Source organism: Schistocerca gregaria, chromosome 4 (assembly GCF_023897955.1).
Source record: "Schistocerca gregaria isolate iqSchGreg1 chromosome 4, iqSchGreg1.2, whole genome shotgun sequence".
Taxonomy (NCBI): Eukaryota; Metazoa; Arthropoda; class Insecta; order Orthoptera; family Acrididae; genus Schistocerca; species Schistocerca gregaria.
The window spans coordinates 157233849-157260382 of record NC_064923.1 but is presented as its reverse complement, the minus strand read 5'-3'; positions in this window follow the sequence as shown (position 1 = coordinate 157260382).

Sequence of the window (26534 nt, the reverse complement as noted above, 5' to 3'; positions counted from 1 at the left end):
CTTATGCCTTAAGGGCAAGAGAAGGACATTAATTTAAGAGACCTTAAAACTCAGCTGAATGCCACACATCAACCAAACAACTAAAGCCCAAACAGGGAAATTACTATGTAGCAAACAAGGAACGGCCCTCAGAAGTTTCCAAAGGTCTGCCTGGGACTGCAACACTAACACCAGTTTAGGTTAGACAGGCATCCTGTCCAACGACTTCTTAATCAGAAGGCAACCCAATCGACTGACAGTCGACGAACCAACCAACTGCCTGGTTTCGGTTACCAGACCAAAACATTACAACCAAAATGCCAGCAAGGTCAAGAGACCAGTAACACTTGATCTCCAATATTGGTGTGTTAATAAGCCAAGGCACAATAACTACTGACATACATAAACATCGGAACGGCTGTGGAACTACATGCCGTGGCGGACAGCATCAACACTGTAAGAAAAGACTCACTCGCTGCTCTGTCGCAACCGACAAACTGGCTACTGAAGTACGCCGACAGCATTACAGCATTTAAAACATTACTCAGTCGAGACTCAACACACGTCATCTGACCAGACGACCGACCAACAACCAACCGCCCGCATCTCGTGGTCGTGCGGTAGCGTTCTCCCTTCCCACGCCCGGATTCCTGGGTTCGATTCCCGGCGGGTTCAGGGATTTTCTCTGACTCGTGATGGCTGGGTGTTGTGTGATGTCCTGAGGTTAGTTAGGTTTAAGTAGTTCTAAGTTCTAGGGGACTGTTGACCATAGACGTTAAATCCCATAGTGCTCAGAGCCACTTGAACCATTTTTTTGAACAACCAACCAAAGTCGTTGACACACAAACCATGTGTGTCCGCAACGGTCGGACGAGTCTTGCCTATCCGGAGCTCACTGCAACTCCAACGCGACTCAACTCGTTGGGTTGTCCGCAGCTCGTGGTCGTGCGGTAGCGTTCTCGCTTCCCGCGCCCAAGTTTCCGCGTTCGATTCCTGGCTGTATCAGGGACTTTCTCTGCCTCGTGATGACTGGGTGTGGTGTGTTGTCCTCAGGTTTGTTAGGTTTAAGTAGTTCTAAGTTCTAGGCGACTGATGACCATAGATGTTAAGTCCCATAGTGCTCAGAGCCATTTTTTTTCAACCCGATGTCGGTGGAGAACTGGGAGACACGGCGATCCGGGCACACTGGCTCGGACCCAGTCATGTCCATTGACCATGACGTCTCCGCACAAGAAGGAACCGAGCCACGTCCAGCAAGATGACCCAGTGACGAGGCCCAGAAACGATCAAAAAGCCAAACACAACGTCGCGCAAAGAGGCGACCCACTGAACGAGCCACCAACGGTCGATCCCGCTGGTATATCCGTCCGTCGGGCAGTTCACCCTGTGCCGCGAGCGGTCGGCAAGTACTTGCTGTCCGCGCCTCACCTGCCCTTCGTCCCCAATTGCTGCTACGTCCCGACTGCCTTCTGCCGCGTTTCAACTCCAATCGCTCCAGGTCCGATGTTCTCAAGACGTGGGCTTGCTTCCTGCTCCACTCTAACCGACCGTTTGCTGCTTCGTCGCGATTGCACTTCTGGCGCTCCTCCCACTCATTCTGCACTGACTTCCTTCCGACGGCTGATGTCCCGAAGACACTGGCTCACACCCAACCATGCAGAGGGAATACAACCGCCATCTCTGCACAGGAAAGAACCGACCGAAATACACGTCGTCGATGAGGCGACCGACCGAACGACCAACCAGCGGTCGTCCCTGTTGCCACTAGCTGTACGGACCTCCCTGAGGCTCCCGTACCCGACTGCACTGCTGCTCCGTCTACAACTGACCACCAGACACACGACGACCCGGAAATACTATCGGTCGCTCCAGAGGTGGAACGGCAGTGCACTTATCGATACGCGCTGCTGCTGCCGCTCACAGGCAAGTAAGGCAGGAAGTTAGTGACGCCAGTAAAAGGAATAAGCGAACGAGGCGGCATTTCCGTAATAGAAGATGACAAACAACAAATGTCATGAACACGAGCATTGCACGGCTCAGTAGTCTTTTTAGAAGGAAAGCACTTTTTATAGATGAGTATGCCCTAGTAATTGGAGCTGCAAGCGCAGATATTTTACCTTGTTAATTTTCAAGCAATTTTAAAGAGTGTTAAGCTGAAACGTCCCCTTAAAAAAATTAATAAATTACTCTGCTGGTAAACCCCTTACGTTATTTGATTTTCAAACGGCTGAGCAAAACTGAACGTAGTCAGACATTTCTCTCTTTACTTATTCTGATCATCACTAAACTGACACACACTATTTTTAGCGCAACGCAATCTGACTTTCAATAATCCCTACAAAAGAATGGCCCTGACTAACAATAACCTATACCTTTCATTAATCACTTACATCACAAAAATCTTCGTTACTTAAACTACTGCAATTCAGCGAGCGCCAATACTGCCAGCTAAATAAGCCAGCTAATATATGTTGTTGTTGTTGTTGTCTTCAGTCCTGAGACTGGTTTGATGCAGCTCTCCATGCTACTCTATCCTGTGCAACCTTCTTCATCTCCCAGTACCTACTGCAACCTACATCCTTCTGAATCTGCTTAGTGTATTAATCTCTTGGTCTCCCTCTACAATTTTTAACCCTCCAAGCTGCCCTCGCATACTAAATTTGTGATCCTGTGATACCTCAGAACATGTCCTACCAACCGATACCTTCTTCTGGTCAAATTGTGCCACAAACTTCTCTTCTCCCCAATCCTGTTCAATACTTCCTCATTAGTTATGTGATCTACCCATCTAATCTTCAGCATTCTTCTGTAGCACCACATTTCAAGAGCTTCTGTTCTCTTCTTGTCCAAACTATTTATCGTCCATGTTACACTTTCATGCATGGCTACACTCCATACAAATACTTTCAGAAATGACTTCCTGACACTTAAATCTATACTCGATGTTAACAAATTTCTCTTCTTCAGAAACGCTTTTCTTGCCATTGCCAGTCTACATTTTATATCTTCTCTACTTCGACCATCATCAGTTATTTTGCTCCCCAAATAGCTAAATTCCTTTACTACTTTAAGTGTCTCATTTCCTAATCTAAATCCGTCAGCATCACCCAACTTAATTCCACTACATTCCATTATCCTCGTTTTGGTTTTGTTGATGTTCATCTTATATCCTCCTTTCAAAACACTGTCCATTCCATTCAACTGCTCTTCCAAGTCCTTTGCTGTCTCTGACAGAATTACAATGTCATCGGCGAACCTCAAAGTTTTTATTTCTTCTCCATGGATTTTAATACCTACTCCGAATTTTTCTTTTGTTTCCTTTACTGCTTGCTCAATATACAGATTGAATAACGTCGGGGAGAGGCTGCAACCCTGTCTTACTCCCTCCCCAACCACTGCTTCCCTTTCATGTCCCTCGACTCTTATAACTTCCATCTGGTTTCTGTACAAATTGAAAATAGCCTTTCGCTCCCTGTATTTTACCCCTGCCACCGTTACAATTTGAAATAAATTATTCCAGTCAACATTGTCAAAAGCTTTCTCTAAGTCTACAAATTCTAGAAACGGAGGTTTGCCTTTCCTTAATCTTTCTTCTAAGACAAGTCGTAAGGTCAGTATTGCCTCACGTGTTCCAGTATTTCTACGGAATCCAAACTGATCTTCCTCGAGGTCGGCTTCTACTAGTTTTTCCATTCGTCTGTAAAGAATTCGTGTTAGTATTTTGCAGCTGTGGCTTATTAAACTGATTGTTCGGTAATTTTCACATCTGTCAACACCTGCTTTCTTGGGGATTGGAATTATTATATTCTTCTTGAAGTCTGAGGATATTTCGCCTGTTTCATAGATCTTGTTCACCAGATGTTAGAGTTTTGTCAGGACTGACTCTCCCAAGGCCGTCAGTAGTTCCAATGGAATGTTGTCTACTCCGGGGGCCATGTTCGACTCAGGTCTTTCAGTGCTCTTTCGAACTCTTCACGCAGTATCGTATCTCCCATTTCATCTTCATCTACATCCTCTTCCATTTCTATAATATTGTCCTCAAGTACATCGCCCTTGTATAGACCCTCTATATACTCCTTCCACCTTTCTGTTTTCCCTTCTATGCTTAGAACTGGGTTTCCATCTGAGCTTTTGATATTCATATAAGTGGTTCTCTTTTCTCCAGTCTCTTTGACTTTCCTCTGGGCAGTAGTATCTATCTTAACCCTAATGAGATAATCCCCTACATCCTTAGATTTGTCGTCTAGTCATCCCTGCTTAGCCATTTTGCACTTCCTGTCGATCTCATTTTTGAGACGTTTGTATTCCTTTCTGCCATCTTCATTTACTGCATTTCCATATTTTCTCCTTTCATCAATTAATTTCAATATTTCTTCTGTTACCCAAGAATTTCTACTAGTCCTCGTCTTTTATACCTACTTGATCCTCTGCTGCCTTCACTACTTCATCCCTCAAAGCTACCCATTCTTCTTCTACTGTATTTCTTTCCCTCATTCCTATCAATTGTTTCCTTATGCTATCCCTGAAACTCTGTACAACCTCCGGTTCTTTCAGTTTATCCAGGTTCCATCTCCTTAAATTCCCACCTTTTTGAAGTTTCTTCAGTTTTAATCTACAGGTCATAACCAATAGATTGTAGTCAGAGTCCACATCTGCCCCTGGAAATGTCTTACAATTTAAAACCTGGATCATAAACCTCTGTCTTACCATTATATAATCTATCTGATACCTTCTAGTATCTCCAGGGTTCATCCATGTATACAACCTTCTTTCATGATTCTTAAACCAAGTTTTAGCTATGATTAATTTGTTCTCTGTGCAAAATTCTACCAGGCGGCTTCCTCTTTCATGACTTAGCCCCAATCCATATTCGCCTACTACGTTTCCTTCTCTCCCTTTTCCTACACTCGAATTCCAGTCACCCATGACGATTAAATTTTCGTCTCCCTTCACTATCTGAATAATTTCTTTTATTTCATCGTACATTTCTTCAATTTCTTCATCATCTGCAGAGCTAGTTGGCATATAAACTTGTACTACTGTAGTAGGTGTGGGCTTCGTATCTATCTTGGCCGCAATAATGCGTTAACCATGCTGTTTGTAGTAGCTTACCCGCATTCCTATTTTCCTATTCATTATTAAACCTACTCCTGCATTACCTCTATTTGATTTTGTGTTTCTAACCCTGTAGTCACCTGACCAGATGTCTTGTTACTTCTGCCGCCGAACTTCACTAATTCCCACTATATCTAACTTTAACCTACCCATTTCCCTTTTTAAATTTTCTAACCTACCTGCCCGATTAAGGGATCTGACATTCCACGCTCCGATCCGTAGAAAGCCAGTTGTCTTTCTTCTAATAACGACATCCTCTTTAGTTGTCCCTGCCCGGAGATCCGAATGGGGGACTATTTTACCTCCGGAATATTTTACCCAAGAGGACGCCATCATCATTTAATCATACAGTAAAGCTGCATGCCCTCGGGAAAAATTACGGCTGTAGTTTCCCCTTGCTTTCAGCCGTTCGCAGTACCAGTACAGCAAGGCTGTTTTGGTTATTGTTACAAGGCCAGATGAGTCAATCATCAAGACTGTTGCCGCTGCAACATCAAGGGGTATCTGTTGAGAGGCCAGACAAACGTGTGATATATATATATCAGTTCATGATATCAAATATTACAAATTTACTCTTTCTGATGGACATACGTCCAGACCGTCTGCTCTCAAAATTCTGCCATCTCTCTTCCCACATCCACCACTGCTGGTGGCTCACCTCCAACTGCGCAACGCTACGCGCTGTTCACATCCAACCGCCCAACACTACAATAGCGACTATTCCAACAATGCCAACCAGCCACAGACTGCACACAGCACAGCCAGTGACTTTCATACACAGTACCACGTGACGTTACCAACATAAAAACCTAAACAACCTACTTACAAAGCTTATAATTTGTATGTGTAGTCACTTCCGGAATAAGTTAACAATGCGTACGTCCAAGACATTCTCCTTTGTAGCCTTGTTTAGGCAGGTTACTGTTCTCCTCTGAGGTGTGTTGCCAGGGTAGTTCTGGCAGCGGACGACAGCAGGACGTGTTCAAAATGAAACCACTTCTGCGCGACACTCCTTCATCACACGAAGCCTAGGTTGGCCCGCTATCTGGCGCCTCTACCAGCCAGCTCGTGTTCGCTCAAGTTGACTGAGTTTCATAGTTTGATATGTGCCAGAGAGGAGTTTCACCAATTAACTCTGGAACTCTTGGTCTACTCAATATTGTGAAATCAGCAGGCACATAAGCTTAGAAGCGTGTTCTGAAAATCCAAAGTTCCTTGTTACTATATTTGCTCTTTAATTATTTGTTTAAACCTTGTTACCTTGATGATATTTCTGGAACACGTTAAGTTTTAAAGACTTTTACTTATGAGTGTCAACTGTTGAGTTATTTCTTTTTTGTCCACAGTCATTACCTAACTTCATTCACTTTGAAATTAGCTTGCTTGTTGCCTATTGGCTGTGATAGCCGTTTGCTGCAAGTTGCCACATTTTCTTGTATTTAGGGGACAATATATTTATTTAACGGCTATTGTTAGTGTTTCTTCTGTTGTGTACCATATGGGAGTCACATTTTAATTGCATGTCTTCTCAGTTTATTTTGTATTTTGGGGGGTCGTAAGTTTATTAAAGGGTAATTGTCAATGTTTCTGCTAGTATGTACCTGCTAGGAGTCACATTTAAATTGTATGTCTTCCCAGCGTTTCCTGTATTTTGGGGATTTATCATTTTGCTTAAGGGGTCTTCTTAAGGTTCATAATTTGTTAAGGGCTTTCCAACAGTCACAATCAGTGGTGTGACTTGTTATCCTTTCTATACTTTTGATGGGCGGTGACTATTTGTTTAAGCTGTTATCTATGCTTGGTAGTTGTTAGTACCTGTAGTGGCAGTCGTTTGTCGTTCATGTTAACGGTGAAACGCAGTTCGTTGAGCCAGGTTTCAGTCACACATGATTGGTGTGACTTCTCACTTCTATTTGAGCACTAATGAATTACTGGTGTTACTCATGCCGGTTACAAAACTGTTGAAATTTCGTGTGGATTTCGCTCTGAAGGCGATTTTCAGGTCATGCACGCCATAGCAACCATGCCATGCTGCATGAATTAATGAATCCATAAAAAGCGTATGTGTACAAGTTTCACTGCAGTCACCTTCTACATTTCCTGTTACTATTAGTGGTCGGGTGTTCTGTAGCAATTGTTGGTTGCTCTGTAGCTGGCATTTGTTCCTTAGCAAATGTGAGGTGTTCCTTAGCAATTGCCAAGCATCGTAAAATAGGGGTTGTTAGCTTAATTTACCCATAATCAAAGCTAAGTGTTTGTTAATCGGAAAAGTGTTACAGAACGAGACGGATTCAGTTAAAGCAATGAAACACGAGACATGCCAATGGAATTATCTATTTTAGAGCAGTGACCTCCAGCCGTTGAAATACAGTACACTCACCAATCAACGTAAATGTGCAATTCACGAGTGCATCGAACAGCGGAAGTGGAGGACCTCTTGAAACGGGTGGAAATTCGACAAATGGAGCGGCCTTCGCGTTCTTGCGAATTAAATTCTGTCGAGACGTATGGGATGCGTTGGGTAGACGTATAGCAGCACGTCCTCATGCACCAACGACCACCCGCGCTGGGGGAGACATGGAAGGGGATTAGCACAAGAACGACTTACCAAGGCCTTAGGGCTACATGGGACCACGTTGCGGAGCTAGCGTTGTCTTCTGTGGTGATCACACACCCTGTTAAGAACCATGTCCCGCCGTTTGTAGTACCAAGGATCTATCAGGAATCTCGGTTTTCGTGCGTAATTATTGCTTGATTAAAAGGGTCATCCCATTTAATTACCTTCCGAGTGAACTGCAGCAGCTCTTTCTATGTATGCTCCAAGTTCCAACGCGCAGTGTTATTGGCAGTGGGACACAATCGTATTTTTTGCACGCTGCGTAGTAGAGTTCCTTTTTTTTCAACGGTCAATTGCTTATAGTTCTAAAAGATAGGAGAACCACGAGCTTTCCCCTCTGCAATTGCACTTTATTTTCAAAGGCCACTGGCACGATGGTAAGGTCGGTTCATACAACTGTGTCGATACACTGACAGAAAATAATCAACACCAAAAGAGTAATTAATGTACCATAATGAAATTTCGGAAACACATTTGTCTAGGTAATATAATTAAGTGATTAATAGTGCAAGATCACAGTATAAGCGCGCTATAATCTGTTGCAAGTCTAAAATAGTGCTACATTTATAACAGGTGTAACCGTTAGAATGTTGAGCGCAAGTATACAAGCGTGCGTGCATTGTGTTGTACAAGTGCCTGATATCAGTTTGTAGGATGGAGATCGACGCCTGTGGAACTTGGTTGGGCAATACGGGGGCGGGGATGATCTTGGAGTTGTCATCCGACGACGTCCCATGTTTGCTCGACTGGAGACGAATCTGGTGATCTAGCAGGCCAAGTCACCGAAATTTTGTAGAGCATGTTTGGTTACAATACCTGTACATGGGGAAGCGCTATCCTGTCGGAAAACACTCCATGGAATGCTGTTCATGCATGGCAGTTCAACAGATCGAATCACAAAACTGACGTATAATTCGCAGTCAGGGTAAATACGACAGCTAAGAGAGAGCTTCATCGGCAATACGAAATCACACCCTAGACCACAACCTCAGGTGCAGGTCCAATGTGTCTACCACTGAGACTGGTTGGTTAAAGGCCCTCAATTGGCCTCTTTCTAGCCAACACATGGGCGTCACTGGCATGGAGGCAGAACCAGCTTTCATAAGAAAACACAGGAGATGCCCACCCTGGTCTCCAATAAACTCTCACTAGACACCACTGAAGTTGCAAATGAAATGCACGCTGTAGCGCGTCTGGATCGGAGCTCTCCTGGAAGTAACCCATTTGTAACAGATCGTTGTGTCGCGGTGGTGCCAACAGCTGCTCAGATTGCTATTGCGGATGTAGTATCATGCGTCAGCGTCATGCCCAACACGATGGTCTTCCCTCCCTGTAACGTTACGTGGGCGTCCGCATCCCCGTCATTTTGCCATCGTACACTTTCTTCAGCACCGCTGCCAGCAATCATATACAGTGGCTACATTCCTGCCAAGTATTTGTGCATAATCACACAAGTAACACTCAAATTATCGTAGCCCTATTACACGATTTCATTTAAACTGAGTGAGATGTTTATGATGGCGTCTTTTTCGCCTTAAACTCATTTTTGACTAATATAAACTCACCACGTCCGATCTCAAAGGCAACTAACGCTCACGGTTGTTATAGTGTGTTTGTGAAGCAAGCCTGATTTGCATCCCCATACTGGTACGAATTCTGAATAGACATTATGTTTTAGCTGCCAGCTTTCGTTAAGGCTGCACAACTCGTTCTTGGTGAGGAGGAGGAGACTAGTGTTTAACGTCCCGTCGACAACGAGGTCATTAGAGACGGAGTGCAAGCTCGGGTGAGGGAAGGATGGGCGAGGAAATCGGCCGTGCCCTTTCAAAGGAACCATCCCAGCATTTGCCTGAAGCGATTTAGGGAAATCACGGAAAACCTAAATCAGGATGGCTGGAGACGGGATCGTTCTTGGTGTTGCGATTTTTTTCCGTGAATGTATGAGGACCCAAGCAGCAAACTAATGCTCATTATGTGTGTGCCTTGTAGAATGTAGCACAGGCCCAACGTTCCAAGAACCTGCGTGGTGGCTGCATAGAACTGGAGGGTGCCTCCAGTTTGCGACTCTTAGTCGGCGGTGTACGCACATCCAGACGAGATGGGAATCGAGTGGTACCCCGCTACGACTCGAAGCGACTACCCGCTAAGCCGCGCTGTTAGCGTGCTGGTCTACTTTGGGTGGTGAGAGAAGAAACGGCGTCCTGCTACGTTTGCCGTGTGGAACACGTATGCTTGTCTTCGATGAGAAGGGGCTGCTTCCTTTGAGAGTGCACCGGAGTGTTTTATGGATGTAGAAAAGAACGGACAGGCATGCTACACATCATGCTATACATGTTTCCTCTAGTTATCTTCTGTACTGGTTGTATTTATTGCCTCTGGTCGGACAGGTGGCAAATCAAGTCACCGATTGAACGCATTACTGTGCTGGACTGGGACGGGTTTGTAGTATCGTGTCTTACTTAGTGTTGAAAGTTTTCTGTGGTTCGTTAACTGGGCTGCAAGCAAAAATGGGTTGTTGTTTAGTTTCGGTAGAAGCAAACACTAGTGGTTTTCCGTAAAAGGCAAAGGCACGTTGGATTTGATTAATTCTATAAATTAAAAAGCAATTTAGCTCTTCTGAAAGCGAAAATTGTGAATCGTAAAGTGGTTTCTCATAACGTATGTATTAATTTTTTATTTGTCATTGTTGTAATAAATGCAGTTTTCTTGTCTTAATTGGAAGTATCAATCAACGTACGTTGTCCAATCCCAGACCTTCAACTATGCACTGAAATCATTGGCCCATCATTACAGGTATCTTGCAAAAAAATAAAAAAAATTGACGAAATATTGTTTAAACTTTTTTGTTATTGAAGTAATGAGCGTCAGATTCAAAACACAGTGACCAGTGAAGACCGACTGACATCACACCAAGCATAGCCAGGTAGTAATGCACTAATCACATCTGTAACAGGCGCTCAGTGTATTACTCGCATTTTTTAACAAAGTAACACTCGAATTTTTTAATAAAGTGTCTTCACTCAGCAACTGGTGTGGAAATTGTTATTAGGGATAATGGCTTTTCTGGTGACAATGCAGCAGCGTCACATGTGCTCTTTTATACAAAATCGCTGTTGTTAAGGCTTCGTCATAGCTTTTTTAACATCCTCTTCTTCTTGTGCACGTCAGTGTTTAGGCACCTGTCCCTATTCGTTCTTCAGGCTACACGGTCCCCTGGTTCTGTGTGTTTCTATGTACTTTGCCCTCCTTGTCTGATAAAGCTTGGCATGACGTGGGATTTTCCCCACGCTCATTCTTTGCAGCTGATGTTCCCATAACGTTTTATTTTCTTTACTCTTTTCGTTAATACTATAAAAGTGTTTTTAAATCGTGATATCCACATTTATCGCTGGTAAAAATTCTAACATTCCTCATAAATCTCACTTCTGCTGCTTGTGAATTACTTCTGTCACATATTTTAGAGATTCCTCACTATTTTAGATATTACAATAGCGATATAACGATGGATTTATAAAATTTTAATTATTTTCTACTATAGGTTGTTGTGGAAAAGTTTGCTTGTTATTCAACATACCGACTGATATTCGTTCATTTTGTTTTCTATACCCTTGTCGAATTGCATCAGTTCCTAAAACGTTGAAGCAGTAGAAGTGCTCAAGAGGGTGTCATCTACTGTTATTTCTGAGCTGGTGGTGAACTTCCATGATGCGTCACGCTGTTAGATTTATTTTCTGATTTATTAATGTGGGTCTCTAGTCCAAATTTCTGTACAGGTTTCGGAACTCTTGGAACCGAGGTGATGCAAAACGTTTTTTGATGTGTGTATATTCTCTTTCCTCCAGTTCATGCCGCTCATCTGTCTTATCAAGCTCATCATCAGTTTCCTCCAACATTGTTAAGTTTTCTCATTCGCATGGATATAAAGATGTGTTATTTCTACTGATTTGTATTTCTGGATTACTGAACTGTCTATAATTCTTAATCTAATCATTTATACGTATACAAACAAAGAATGTGGTGACAGGTTACACTATTGTCAAAGTACCTTATTGGTACTGATCTCTTATGTTCTTGTTGCAGCTTCTTATACTTGTGTCCTTGTATAACCTTTTCTATAGCCTCAATAAGATATAGTCCCCCAGTTCTTTTTCTGTTCACATTATCAACAAACACTACTTGTGTATCTGATTCGATTTCTAGTTTCTCTATAATTATTTTTATGGTGAATCAGGTTGGCTTACGTATTTTTTTCCACAATTTCTCCTGACTTATTCTACGCTTCGGTCATCGACATTTGTTTTCTGTGATCGGCTGCTTCATTGGGAGCGCCCTTGCCAATAGCTCCCCATGTCAAACATGTATCTCTACAGCACGCTGAAGGCATCGCAGAAGTTACTGAGCCCACGAATTGTCCTAATCTGCAGTTTATATGCAAGTGTCTGCCACACGGCCTCCCAGTAGTTCATGTTACAAAAGTACGCTACGAATCCTAGGTCGTTCTATAACGTTTCGGTACTTATTATGATTAACCGAATCAAATGTATAAAATAAAATCTATGATAGATACGATGATTGATTGGTTTTTTGCCATCGTCTCATAATAATCTTCTGCTCTGTCATGTACGTTTAATCTGTCAACATACTCTCCTTTTGAGTGACACTGTGTAAATAAAGAAAAGGTTTAAGGAATTAGTTGTGTCTTGTAAGTTGTAAGATATTTATTATCTTTTCAGTAGCGATACAGAGGCTGGACAAATGTGTGGAAATGGCGGGAAAACGTCATACTTGAACGTAAGTGTGGATGCTAGCCTAGCCTGTAGACTGCACTGTTACATTTGACCTCGAACGGGCCTCTCCAATGCCATCAGTAGATTGCACGTGTCAATTGTGATCAGTTAAGTGTTGTATGCAGTTCTGAATACATTGTCTAGGAGCTCACTGCTTTCCGACACGGGCAAAATGTTGGTTCTCATATGGTGGGCGCTTCCGTTACCAAGGGACCCGAGGTATTTGATGTGTGCAAGATGAACCATATTGAAGATTTATACCACATACAGAGGAAGCAGGTAAATATCATCAGCTAAATCACAACGCTGATGGAATTACAGGGTGACAATTATTGAGCTATATCGGAAAACCGTAAATTAGAGTACGGCGTGCACACACTTTATTCAACATGTAAACGTCACAACAGAAATTCGGATTTAGGTTTTGACATGTTCGATATGCCTGCCAGCATTGGCGTTGATGTGGCGCAGACAAATAGCGAAGTTCTACACGACCCGCTGAAAGTCGGAACGTGGATGCTGTAGATGACTTCCTGAATTGTTGTTGTCAGCTCAGCAATGGTTTTGGGGTTTTTGTTGTACACCTTGTCTTTAATGCAGCCCAACAAAAAGGACTGTCATGTGTTCAGATTCGGAGAATTTGACGGACAACCGACGCTCATTCCAGTTGCCTCTCGGTACCCCACAGTCAGAATGCGGTTCCCAAAGTGCTCCTCCAGGACGTCTTCTCTTTCGATGGGGTTGAGCTTCGTCTTACATGAACAACATCTTCTCGATAACATTTCCCTATTGTATATTGGGGATGAAAGCACGTTCCAAAATCTTCACGTACCATTCGGTAGCCACCGTGCCATCAAGGAATATCGCACCGATTATTCTATGACTGACATTTTACACCATACAGTCACCAGTTGAGGGTGAAGGGATTTCTCGGTCCCGAAATGAGGATTCTCAGTCCCCAAAATTCGTGACTTTTGTGTATTGACGTACGCATCCAGATGAAAGTGGCCTTCGTCGCTAAGCCAAACCATATTCACATCAAAGACCTGTTCGTCAATTCTGTGGACAATAGTTTTCGCAAAACATAGCCGCTGTTCCATGGCCCTGGGGCTTAATGGCTGTTGGGTTTGAATTTTGCACGGCAAAAATGCAGGACTTCAACAACAATTTGTCGCAGTGTCCCCCGGTTAAATCCCAACTGTTGTGCAGACCATCTCATCGATTTCTTAGGGCTTGCTTGAAACACAGTGCCTTCTCTATGTTTTCAGGTGTTTTTACCCTGTTTTGATGATCCACATTTCCAGCACTGTCATCACGAATACATTCTGTTCTTTTGAGCCGCAGGTGGGCTGTTATTGCTCGTTTAGTATGCCTTCACAACCACTATACCTTCAGACACCGACATTTTCACGTGCAAAAGGCCGACGACAATGGGCGACGCCAAGAAGCCACATACTAATTCCCATTTTCAGTAATTGTCACACTTTATTTGTTGAATGTTGGTGGTGGAAGAGGACTGTAACAAGAAATAAGAGGGCCACAACTGAAAAAGTCACTTTAGAACTGAATGTAGCACTCACAAACAATGTCAGCACCGAAAAAACGCGAACGGAGCCCGAAACGGATGGAATTCTACATTGAGCTGGAATTCCAAGAGCACGCATCAGCGTTGTGTATATTCATAACACGAAAACGTGATGCCGAAGCCATAAAACCTGAACTATGATGCAACCTAAAAGAGCCATTTGGTTCGATAAAGTCTGTTTGAGATAGTAATAGCAGCAGTCGATAAAAGACAACTGTATTTTCTGTTTATATTGTCATCAACAATAGATACATGTCAGCCTCTTCAGGACAAAGACACTCCACAGCTCTCAGTTCAACACATCCATGTTGCTCTAGCATGCTTTGTAATTTCAACTATTTATCCAACATTGGGTCGGCGACGACATGGTTTCTCGTTTTATCGAATGCAATAAAGCAACTTTTTCCTGAACCTGCCACACATCTTACGTCCGCTTTCACATCCATTAGAGCCTTTCACTACAGGTTTTTCTCTAATGAATTTGTTGAGTTTTCTGTAGTTTATCGCAATTCCCTTGTGCGACTACAAGCGGCAATTCCTGTCGCGTAGAATACACTTCAGTCAAAGGATTAGACCTGGAATTCATAAACACCAGCCAAAGCGTTTACGCCAGTATTCCAGCGGCGTTCTGTAGGTGTCGCCAACGTTGAGGAACTACACTGCAGGTTATTCGTGGCTCCACACTAGAAGCCAATAGATCGGAAATCACTCCGTGCCTGAAGGAGTTATTGTATCACTCTTTCCTGTTACATAAGACGTGCCCTGCGGCTTGGCCAGTGTGTGCTTTTTAGTGAAGAACTGGACAGAGTTATGCAGCAGTGAGTGTTTTCGAGTATGTCCAACGCAGTAGCCGCTATAGCTTCAGCCATATCGTTATTTAAACCAAAAAGGGTCAGACATTATTTGGAAGTGTTTACAACTGGGATAGAGAGTGCTTTGTATAATTTGGCTTAGTCGCTGACAGAACTGCTATAGAGTTGCATTGTAAACCTAACTTGGAGTATGTGTGTTGTTTAGTTAGAGTTTGTCTTACAATACTTCACTATAATCATTTCAGTAATTATGTTTCTTAGACAGCGTGCCTAATGGGAATTTGTGAGTAGCACCTCAGCGACAGTGGCACCTCGGAGACCAGCCTTAACATTCCCAACACGCATCTCTCCATTGTTCACTGTGTCATCTTTAGTTTTTGATTGGTTTTCGCCTTAGAAGCCTGTGTCTTCATGTCGCAAAACCAAATTGGTCATTCAACTGACTGTAACTCCTCGTTTCATATGCAATGAAAGGATGATTTGAGAACCCGACTTACTTTACAAAAAGCACTGCAAGTTATTTTTCTCGTTTACTTGACTTGTCTAAATTCCCGCCGTACCAGTCAGCACTTGCACTGAGATATATATCTTATTAGTAATTTTTTATGTCCTGTAAAATTCCTGGATCTATAAGTAAAAAAGCATTTTTCAAGAGTAGTGTTAGAACCACTGTATAATATCTCGTACTTCGCGAACATGCATTTTATAAACAGCAATTTCTTCAAAGTATGGTAGCGAGTGTTTCATTACTATCGGAAGACGTAAGGGTAACAAAACCATACACCACAACTTACCGTTTGAGAAGAAAATTTTTTTTAGTATCAAAGGCATTAAAACATGTCCGAAGAATACGAACTGCCATGTTCATTGGACACTACAAAAAAGAATGTAAGGTGTTATAATTAATTACTGCTATGTGTTTGACTCATTTCATGGGGCTTAGTAGAAAATCTAGAAGAACAGATGTATTTTATTTCAGTTTTAACCTAACGTTATTTACCGTTTTTATAAACGCAAGAAAGATCTTTCTATTTAATGTTTTCTAGGTGCATAACTTTCTCGGTGTTCTTGACCAACGATGAACACATTCAGAGACAAAGATCCCAGAAATGTGGCGAGCCACATAATGTGTTTCTCTCACGTACACCTTAGGAAATGCACACTCTTGTGTCATTTGATGGTGTGGGAAACTCACATCCTACATAAACCTGTTAGTAAGTAAGGACGAATGGTCGGTAAGACAAAATAAGTAACTTAAATACTGATGGCTATAACGAAAATTGCGGAACTGCCCAACACATAAAATGACAGTAAGACGCATCGGCAAATCAGTTGAGCCAGAAATTGTGGTGCAGCCCAATGATAAAATGGAATACCGTGCGGCAATGTATTTTCAGCAGCTGAAAGAGAGCAACACAGCAGCAGTATATTCTGCCAGTGACTCACCTTCAAAGTGGGTGAAAAGTTATCAACTGCAATATCGGAAGACTAAAGATACATCAACAGTAACCAAAATATCGGAGACTGAATAGCTTTACTGGATACACTCCTGAAAGATGACTGAACGTCAATATAATTCACTCTGCGTTTACACTCTGCTTATGTGGCTGAAACGTTTCCGTTGTACACAAAAAAGTTTAAATAACGAAGAAAAAAGTTACAGACAATCTCTCTGGGAAGAAAAATAGAAATAGTGTTGGATGTGGAAGACTTACTGCTCGATATTAGAACCGAGGCGATCGTAGAAGAAGTGGCATTCATTTTCACTGAGAAGATAAAATCATGGGTGAGACAAGTCGCCATTATGTAGGCACTGAAAACTTCTTTATCACCGTAAGCTTTCGTCTTATTTCGGTATACTCTCACCCGTATTTTGTATTCATTACACTGTTCATTTCATTTATCAGTTCCTGTAATTCTTTCTCACTTTCAATGAGAATAACAATGTCATCAATGAATGCTATCACCGATATTCTTTCACCTTCCCGCCCTTGTTCAAAAATTTGTTCAAATGTGTGTGAAATCTTATGAGACTTAACTGCTAAGGTCATCAGTCCCTAAGCTTACACACCACTTAACCTAAATTATCCTAAGGACAAACACACACAACCATGCCCGAGGGCGGACTCAAACTTCCGCCGGAACCAGCCACACATTCCATGACTGCAGCACCTAAGACCGCTCGGCTAATCCCACGCTGCTCCCGCTCTTCTTTCATGTACAGACTGGACAGTAGGAGCGAAGAACTACGTCCCCGTCCATTTTAGTCAGAGCACTTCGTTCTTGATTCTCGAGTATTATTGTTCCCTCTAGGTTGTTGTACATATTGTTTATTATCTACCATTTACTATGGCTTAACACTGTTTATCTCAGAATTTCGAACAGCTTGCACCATTTTGCATTGTCAAACGAGTTTTTGCAGGTCGACAAATCCTATGAACGTATCTTGCTTTTTCTTTAGACTCTGTGTATTACTCTCTTCAGTAACTTGGATGCATGAACTGTTAAGCTCAATGTGCGATAATTCTCGCACTTATTCCCTGCAATGTTGGGAATTGTGTGGATAACGTTTTTTCGGAAAGTGCGTTCGTCTGTCGCAAGTCTCATACATTCTACATGCCAACGTGAATAGTCGTTTTGTTACTGATTCCTCAATGAGTCGTCTAAGACCGGCCGCGGTGGTCGAGTGGTTCTAGGCGGTCAGTCCGTAACCGCGAGACTGCTACGGTCGCAGGTTCGAATCCTGCCTCGGGCATGGATGTTTGTGATGTCCTTGGTTAGTTAGGTTTAAGCATTTCTTAGTTCTAGTCGACTGCTGACCTCAGCTGTTAAGTCTTAAAGTGCTCAGAGCCATTTGAACCATTTTTCCTATGGAATAAGGCATCAACAGTGTATCATCTGATAGTACTGCTGATTCTGATGCAATATTTACGTGAACTTTATAAATCCTATTACGTTTCCTCGGGAACATACGATGCTTATATATTTTGTTTTGTGTACTTGCCGTCCGGCAGAACGAATGGAGTTTAATTAATTTTTAATATTGTTCCTACCTTGATTAGTATTCGACGACGTTAGACGGTGTCCATCGCCTCACGTAAACACAGAAAAGTGAGTTCAGCTGCATGTGCTGTTTGCAAGATATCATTATCTTCTCGTTCTCTTCAGCTACCGAACTTTTCAGTTGTCTACATAATCGTAATTAACATCAGAAAACAGCTGTATGAATAATCAAGACTTAAATTAGATATTGGTGAAAAATTTGTTGTTACTTTCAAGTAATGCTCGCTTGCGGGCAAAGTTTGGAATTCTGCACCCAGAGAATCTGGACACAAGGAACAGGCGTTTCGATGTGTCTTGTCAAACACGAATATACGTTCGTTACGGGAGTTCCAAGGATGTTAGTTACATCCCAATTGAATGTCGACCCATTTTGGGGCTGATGACCAATCAAACATGAGCTTCGGTAGCTCAGATGGTAGAGCACTTCCCCGCGAAAGGCAAAGGTCCCGAGTTCGAGTCTTGGTCGGGCACACAGTTTTAATCTGCCAGGAAGTTTCATTTAGCTGTTATGCGGATGTGGAGTTCATCTGGACTATAACTCACGACCGACACCATACGGAGAACCGAGCATTACATACATCTTTCAACTAAACCATCGCGAATTTTCATTAGTCTTAACTATGTTGTACAGGGACCTATACTACGTGCTTCGCTAGCGGCTTCTCATGCGAGACGCTTAGTTTGGGAAAAACTTGATGGTTGAGGTATATGCGTACCTTATATCCGCTTCGTTTTCGTCACGATTCTACCAACTGAGCGTAACGCATGGGTTAAATTTATTGCTGTTACGTTGGTGATAAGGATTCAAAGCTCTCCTGTGCACCTCCTTTTCAGTTTCATTGTAGAGAATATCATTAAATAATCTAAGACACGCAACATTACTCTAAAGTAGGCATTTTCTCTGTAGTAAATTCATTAATAAACCAGTCATTACAGCACACTTGCTAGAAATCTGTATAACGTTTTTTGCTAATTACAGAATCGTCCTACGTTGTATCACTTGCATCGTTTGCTGAGATAGAACAGAATTCCGCATTGTATTTGTTGTAGAAGCTACCGTAACACAAATTCTAAGAACACCAAGCACATTTAATGAAAGCTACCACCTTTCCGGCACTCGGATTTTTCAGAAGCCACGCCGGAAAACACAGCTGTTTTAAGTTATAAATTATTGGTCTCTCTTCGATGAATTTCGATGCGAACCAAGCGTATTTAATCACTCCAGATGTACTAAATTCATGCAGAATTAAGAACAGTATTCTTATGAAATCTGCCTTCGAAGCGAGTTCCTTGTTGATCTTTAGTAAGTCGAAAGCATTCTGAATTTTTTTCGTAACAATTTTAATCTGCCTGTAAACTAAACATCACTGAGTTGGCTTAACCATACCGCCAGCGTGTTAGCCGTGGAAGGAGTCTCTGTGCTAAGCTCCCTTTGTCGAAACATGACTAACGTTAAGGGTATAGGGGTTGAGCATAAAACGGTAGCACCGAGGTTTTTGGAAACACCGGGCCGTCGCATGAAAACCCGCTAGCCAGGCAGTCAGGACAGGTCTCTCGACAACATACCGAAGGCTAATTAAAATCCATGATTAAAAAGTCTGATGGTTTCCTTGTCAAATGGTGATCTGATCCAACGCTTCCGCGAGGAATAATTGATCCGTGCGTAGGATCTGCTCCAACGGTATTTAGAAAGTAGCATCCCATGGCCGTAGCCCTTGTTGTTTGTCGGAGAAACTTTCATCTGTCTTTCAATGATTGATTGACAGCTTTTAACGCAAAAGGAAGAATCACGTTTTTCCTTCGCTACCCGTATGGAGAGTTCAGAGTCGTAGAAAAATTGTATAAGGGAGAAGATGTTATTGGTGAATAACAAAACTAAGCAGAGTTGTTCATAATATTAGAAGATGATTCATCTAAATGTAACAGGACCAGTCTCTAGTAGCCAGATTCACATCAATAAAAATAAAAGTAGATAAATGGCACAAAACCACCCACAAATTTATACAAATATTGTTTATTTAGCAATATGCATCCATGTTTTTCCATAATGTATTCTGGTTTGATCTTCGCACCTTTGATGAGTTCAGTGGACCAATCTTTCCTTTTGTCCTTAAACCTAGCAAAGAATTTGCTATGTTCACGTTTGCAAACCCCTACGCCCTACAACCATTTAGTTACAATTGCGGTAACAACTGCTTTTTCCACTGCCATCAGTTCGTATAGTGTTTGCTAGCAATTCCCACCAGAAGCAATACCCTTTTTTTTTAACGGTTTGCGCATGAATACTGTCTTACCAGAGAAACGCACTTATACCTAAGTTTAGTTTCAGACACAACCCAACTTTAGTTATGAAAATAATGTTTAATTTATTGCTATGGGCACATTTTACTCAGCTATTTTGACACTAACATTGAGGGAATTCCGTGATTTTAGTACAAACTATGTTATAAAAATGTGTAGCAAGCTCTATTTAAAATAAAAAAATGTTTGGGAACATGCAGCGCATGAATGGCTTTAAATGGTGTCCAAATAGCTGAACATAACCAATTTCAGTTAATGATCGTTCATAGTTAGATTCTAACTTTTGAAGAACCATACAAGCAATGGTCAGTGGCACCATGTGGGCTTGGAGGAGCGTCGGTCAAACTAGGTGGCTTAACAGTGTTGATGCATCCAGAATGAGATTTTCACTTTGTAGTGGAGTGTGCGCTCATACGAAACTTGAACGTTTGGAAGGTAGGAGACGAGATACTGGCAGAAGTAAAGCTGCGAGCAGCGGGCGTGAGTTATGCTTCGGTAGGTCAGATGATAGAGCACTTTCCCTCGAAAAGCAAAGGTCCCGAGTTCGAGTCTCGGTCGGTGCACACAGTTTTAATCTGCCAGGAAGTTTCAGTGTTGATGCATGTTTAAGGAACGCTACACAGAGTCGTGGCCAGTGTAAGTATTACATTTCAGTTCCTAAGAAACACTTGCCAAGTGCGACTCAGTATATAAGACATCTAAAAATTTCTTGCCCACCCACGGTAAAAAACTGAAGTGATATGTTATCATACTACCAGGGGAATAAAACCTTTACAAGGCTCTCCGTTTGTATAGACACATAAAAGTGTCAAGATAAGAATAACTGAAATTTCCTACAGTGCAAATTGATTATGTAACTTAGCACAGAAACATATTTTTAGTTTTATTACAAGGAAATGCTTTAGGGTCGTTACTCCTCCGATCAACTGCAAACAAGTGCAACATAATAATGTTAAAACTTCACAAATGAAAAGCTACAAGTTTAGTCACACAATAAAACAAATACTCATGAGTAATCACTCATCCAACGAAGTGCAAAGTAGGTGTATAATAAGGTGAAGTTAAAATTTCTAAATGATCGATTGTCAGTAGCTCAGATAATTGGATACGCAGGAACAGAATATTATATTATTATATTTGAGTTTGATGGAAAAATAGTTGATCGAAACTGCTAGAAAACCAGTTACGGTTGCTCGTCGTCTGCTTGTTAAAGAAGAGGGTTTGGTTCGATCGGTTATTGAAGTAAATTTCTATTTTCTCGGGTGCACCCAGGTTATTAACCTTTTTTCCCTGTTAAAAACTGATAAGTAATTTTCAACAGAAGGTAACTGGAAATTCTGTTTCCTTAACTGGTATCACAGGTCACTACCGTGACTACCGTATCCATGCTCCCTGAAACGAATTTTGAACTCCTTCCCCGTTCGGCTGATGTATATATGCACAGGACCCACATTTGATCCTGTACATCCTAGCATAACAAAACTCATTTTTTTGCGGCTTCCAATGTATGTATTAGAATCATTACTAGTTTGTTACTGGTTCACTTGTAAAACGAATTTCTAATTTTATCTGATCATCGGCGACTGTAAGACAAATTCTAACAGCTGAAACAAAAAACTAAAAAAGTCAAAAATAAACCGTCGTTCATACAGAAAAGTGGTGGTAGCAAGAATATTCGAACAATTTAATTCAAATTTTTACACGATCCTCTAATAAGGGTATTATATATATATATATATATATATATATATATATATATATATATATATATATATATATATATATATATATATATATATTATACAAAGGGGAATCGATTTTAGCAAGCACGTCCAGAGTTCTTCACCGATTTACCTCAATTGTTTACCCGTTATTCCATTATGTGTTCACATGGGCAAAGGCTACCATTTGGAAATAATTTTTGCATTTAAATATACATGTAATATTGTTGTTAGCCAAAAGTCTTGAAAAGTTCTGGCCAGCCGGTGTGGCCGTGCAGTTCTAGGCACTACAGTCTGGAACCAAGCTACCGCTACGGTCGCAGATTCGAATCCTGCCTCGTGATAGTGGGTACACAACCGATTATTCGATATGGATCCAGTGGTCAGAAATGTTTTTTAATTGTGTTATGGACGAACGCAGCCTGCAGAACATAACGACGTATCATATACTAATTCTTCAAAGTGACTATCGGTAGTCTCAATGTAAGCATGGCAAAGGCCCCTGAAGTTCTGCCACACTCTATCGAAGATCCCTGTGTCTGTTGTACCAGTAGACAGTTCCGAATCTAGCAAACAGGGCTTCATCTGTTTCTACTGGTGTTACGTGTAGCAACGTCTTGAGGGGTGAGATCCGAGGATCACGATGGCCTTGGGACAAGAAATCCCCTCCCAATCTAATGATGGGGGCACGTATTGTTCAAGTGTTGTTGTTATGCGGTGTACACTCTATATGTCAATAACACAGGAAATATGCACTTCCGACCTTTGGTTCCCTATCTAAAGTTAATCGATTGTGAACCCATGACTACCTATTTCAGTTTAACCCAACAGCTTTGAGACACACTGTATACACATAGACAATACATTTTTAAACAACACTGTACAGTAATCCCGTTAAAACCGACAATGCGAAAAAAATGCTGTGCTCTGCTAATAAATATTCAGTCATACACTGCACGTTTCTTAAACTATGCTCTACGGGTATTCTGTTAAGACCGACAGAGAGAAGAAAAATAGTGTGCTGTATTGCAAAATAACAAACATGCAGTCTGTCATAGAATACAAATTTTTAAACAAAACAGTACCGTTATTCTGTTGAAACCAACAGCGAGATGAAAATGCTGTGCTGTGAAATTTGTGATTTAAATTTGTTCCCGCAGTCAATTTTAACTTTGATATCAAGGTATTTAAATGTTAGAAAAGTTGTTCCGGTTCAAAATAAGTTACTGTCAGTTACACTCAACGTTTAAATTTTATAAATTAAAACACACTATAACATAAGCAAGAATAACAACTCTCAAGGTATTAACGAAGAGCTCCCATGATTTGATTTACATCGGCTGAAACACACATACCAAAATCCAGGGCGCAAGGCCTAAGTAAGCAACTGAGGTACAGGAGTTCTTCTTTTAGTTCCACTTCCTTTTAAAAAAATTTTTACTTCAATAAAAATAGGCATAAGGTCACACATTAAGCAAGAACAGTGCTACTCCTTAAGGTCAATAGAAAGATTTCCAATCTTAATTCTAAATAGGGTGAACCCGGCTGAAGGCCGCATATCAACCAAATAATTTAACGGTTTAAAGCCTAGGAAAAAGGGATTTCAATTTAACAGGTAGAGGGCCTTACCTTATAACATTTGATGCAAACTCGTCTGAAGGCCTCATACGAAAGAATAACACTCTTATGACTTAAGGGCAAGACAAAATTTTTAATTTTTAATTTAAGAGAGATTAACCTTGATTGAAGATCACATAATAGTGAATACCAATCTTATGACCTAAGGGCAAGAGAGAAATTCCAATATTAAAACTCGGCTGAAAGCCACACACCAAGTCAGAACAATATCACGGCTTAAGGCCAAAAGAGAAGAAAGCATACAATTTTAATAAGCTAAAACTCGGCTGAAGGCCCCACGGAGTACTTAAGACCAAAAGGAAATCATTATGTGGAACACAAGGTTCCGAGGGTCGACCTGGGAAGTAACACTAACACACGTTTAGGTGATACAGGCAGCCAGACCGACAACCTCTTTATCAGGAGGCAACACGACCTAGGCTTGACGGTCAGATCCAACTGCACAGATAATTGAAAATCTCGGCCGATGAAGAGCAAGTCAAGATACTCTAAACATTCATGGTGGTGTCCGTTTGTTCTATATCGTGTCTCCCTACCACTTTCGCGCAACGACGCTCTGAGCGTGTTTTTTTAGGGAACTGACTAGTTTGAACCTGGGACCTGTTGCTGGTAAGGAGACGCCAGACCACACATGACATGTAGAATTCAGAAGAGTTCAGTGAGACTAGCGATGATATAACCAAATACTAAATGATCTCAGCGTCAGCTCCACTGCACTCCCTGTGAAAGAATCTTAATACTAAGTAAATTTAGTGGAAGGGCTTCAAGGCTTTCCTATTTTTAATTAGCTGGTAAAATAACGTCGAAAAAGCAGTTAAGTTTACCATTGGAAATTTTATTCTACTCACAAAACATTGTTTATAAATTGCACTATTGATAAAAGGAAATTTTTCAATACAGGATGGTGAAAACCAACTGCGTTCAACAAAATAGTGAACGAATATTCCCTGAGTGGGTTTCCAATTTCTACAATGTATCGAAGGATGACCTATGCAGTATCACATCTATAATCTACGTTTAAATTAAGTTTCACAAAAGAGAAAACTATCAAAAGGGACTACAGTGACCCTCAGTTATCTTTAATTACTTATCTAACTTGTCGTAAATTACACTGGGTGATGTGGCTTCTCAATAATTATATAACAGAGAAATCATCGCTTTTCAGATTTTTACTTCAAGTGGCAAATGTGAACACAATGTGCTTTAATTTACGATCGACACTAGTATTACGCAAAAAGGGGGCGTACCAGATGAGACTTCTGCACTACTGAGTGAAGCTTTATGCGTTCATTACCTTGTCGGTGTTTAGGCAGCGTCAGGGCGGCGGCCGGCGCAGAGCTCAGCTCACCTCGCCATCTCGGAAGCAACTCTCCTCCCTAACTTCTAGTTACTACCATTTACCGAAGTTGGTTTAAAAAAACTATCTGGCTGTGTTTTCATCTGACCAATCAGGGTCCCAATGTTAACCTTAAGCTCCGCCTACAAAATTCTGTCTATCCAATGAGAAACGTTATACTTTTCGTGGTGGGGCAATATTTTTAAAGTTTGCTACGTAACAGACACGAAAAAGTATCACGCTAAAACCTGCAGCTGGTGTGGTCCTTTTAGCGTTGTCGATCTATACTGTTCTTCTGGAGGGCTCTATCTTTTAACATGGGCTGGGGGTGGTCCTTGACCTAAGAGAGACACGAAAAAGTCTCACTCTAAAACTTGTGGGTGGTGTGGCCCTAGTGGTAAGCTGGCGACGTGGATGTCCAGTCCGTCTCTTATCGTAGGGACTTCCAGCTTAACACGGTTTTGCTCTCGGCTACTGTTCTCGTTTCTCCCCTCGGAACTGCGTCTGTTTCACGGTGGGAAGGTACGAGATGCATTTAGGCATTCTTGTGTTAGTCTGTGGTATTCCATTTGCTCACTCGTTACTTGTATTACTTTGGTTAAATTAATGTCACGATTTATTCGGAGCTATGTGACATACTACTGGATTTGCTTATCATGTCAGGGTTTTCATGGAAGGTGTTGGATTTGCCTGACACCTTACAATACCAATAACTTCAAACTCAGCCTCGTTATGATCAAGGCAAGGAACACCAATGAAGAAAACTTTAAAAGAATAGCCAAAACACAAGCCACGACTGTCAAGTCACTATGGGAGGCTGCAGATTCTAGGCAACAAACACACAAATTGTTATCACACTGGTCATCGCCTGAGAAAAGTTCCACAAATGACGAACAAATCGTAACAGTCCAGTTTTAAGAACAGGTAACTGATAATTCAACTTGAGGACCTTGCTTTCTAAGAAAGCGAAAAGTCGCTCACACAGCTAGCGCCTTCTAATGCAACAGCGTGTGCCCACCGCCATAAGCCCCGGCCTGGCTTCGCGCTGTGGAGACTGCGTCGCTGCTCAGTTTCAACAAACCAACAAGGTCCAACCACATCCCACCTCGGAAAATGGTGTTCGTCCTCAGGATCAAAGAGATCGTCGACTGAGACGACCGGCCGAACAAATGACCAACGGCAGCCCACCTTCGCCGACAGCGGTTCAAAATGGTTTAAATTGCTCTGAGCACTATGGGCCTTAACGTCAGGGGTCATCAGTCCCCTAGAACTTACAACTACTTAAACCTAACCAACCTAAGGACATCACACACAGCCATGCCCGAGGTAGGATTCGAACCCGCGCGGTTCCAGACTGAAGCTCCTAGAACCGCTTGGCCACCATGGACGGCAAATCGACAAAGTGATGGTGGGGGGCGTGGGGGGCGGTGATGCCCAGGTAGGAGAAGGTGATGGACAAAAACGGAGACGAGGATACATAGATGGACACAGAGAAGGGAGAGGCAGAGATTAGTACATATATCCAATGGCATACATATTTAGCAACGCCAAGATATTCCCAGATTTGCTACTAAAGTATA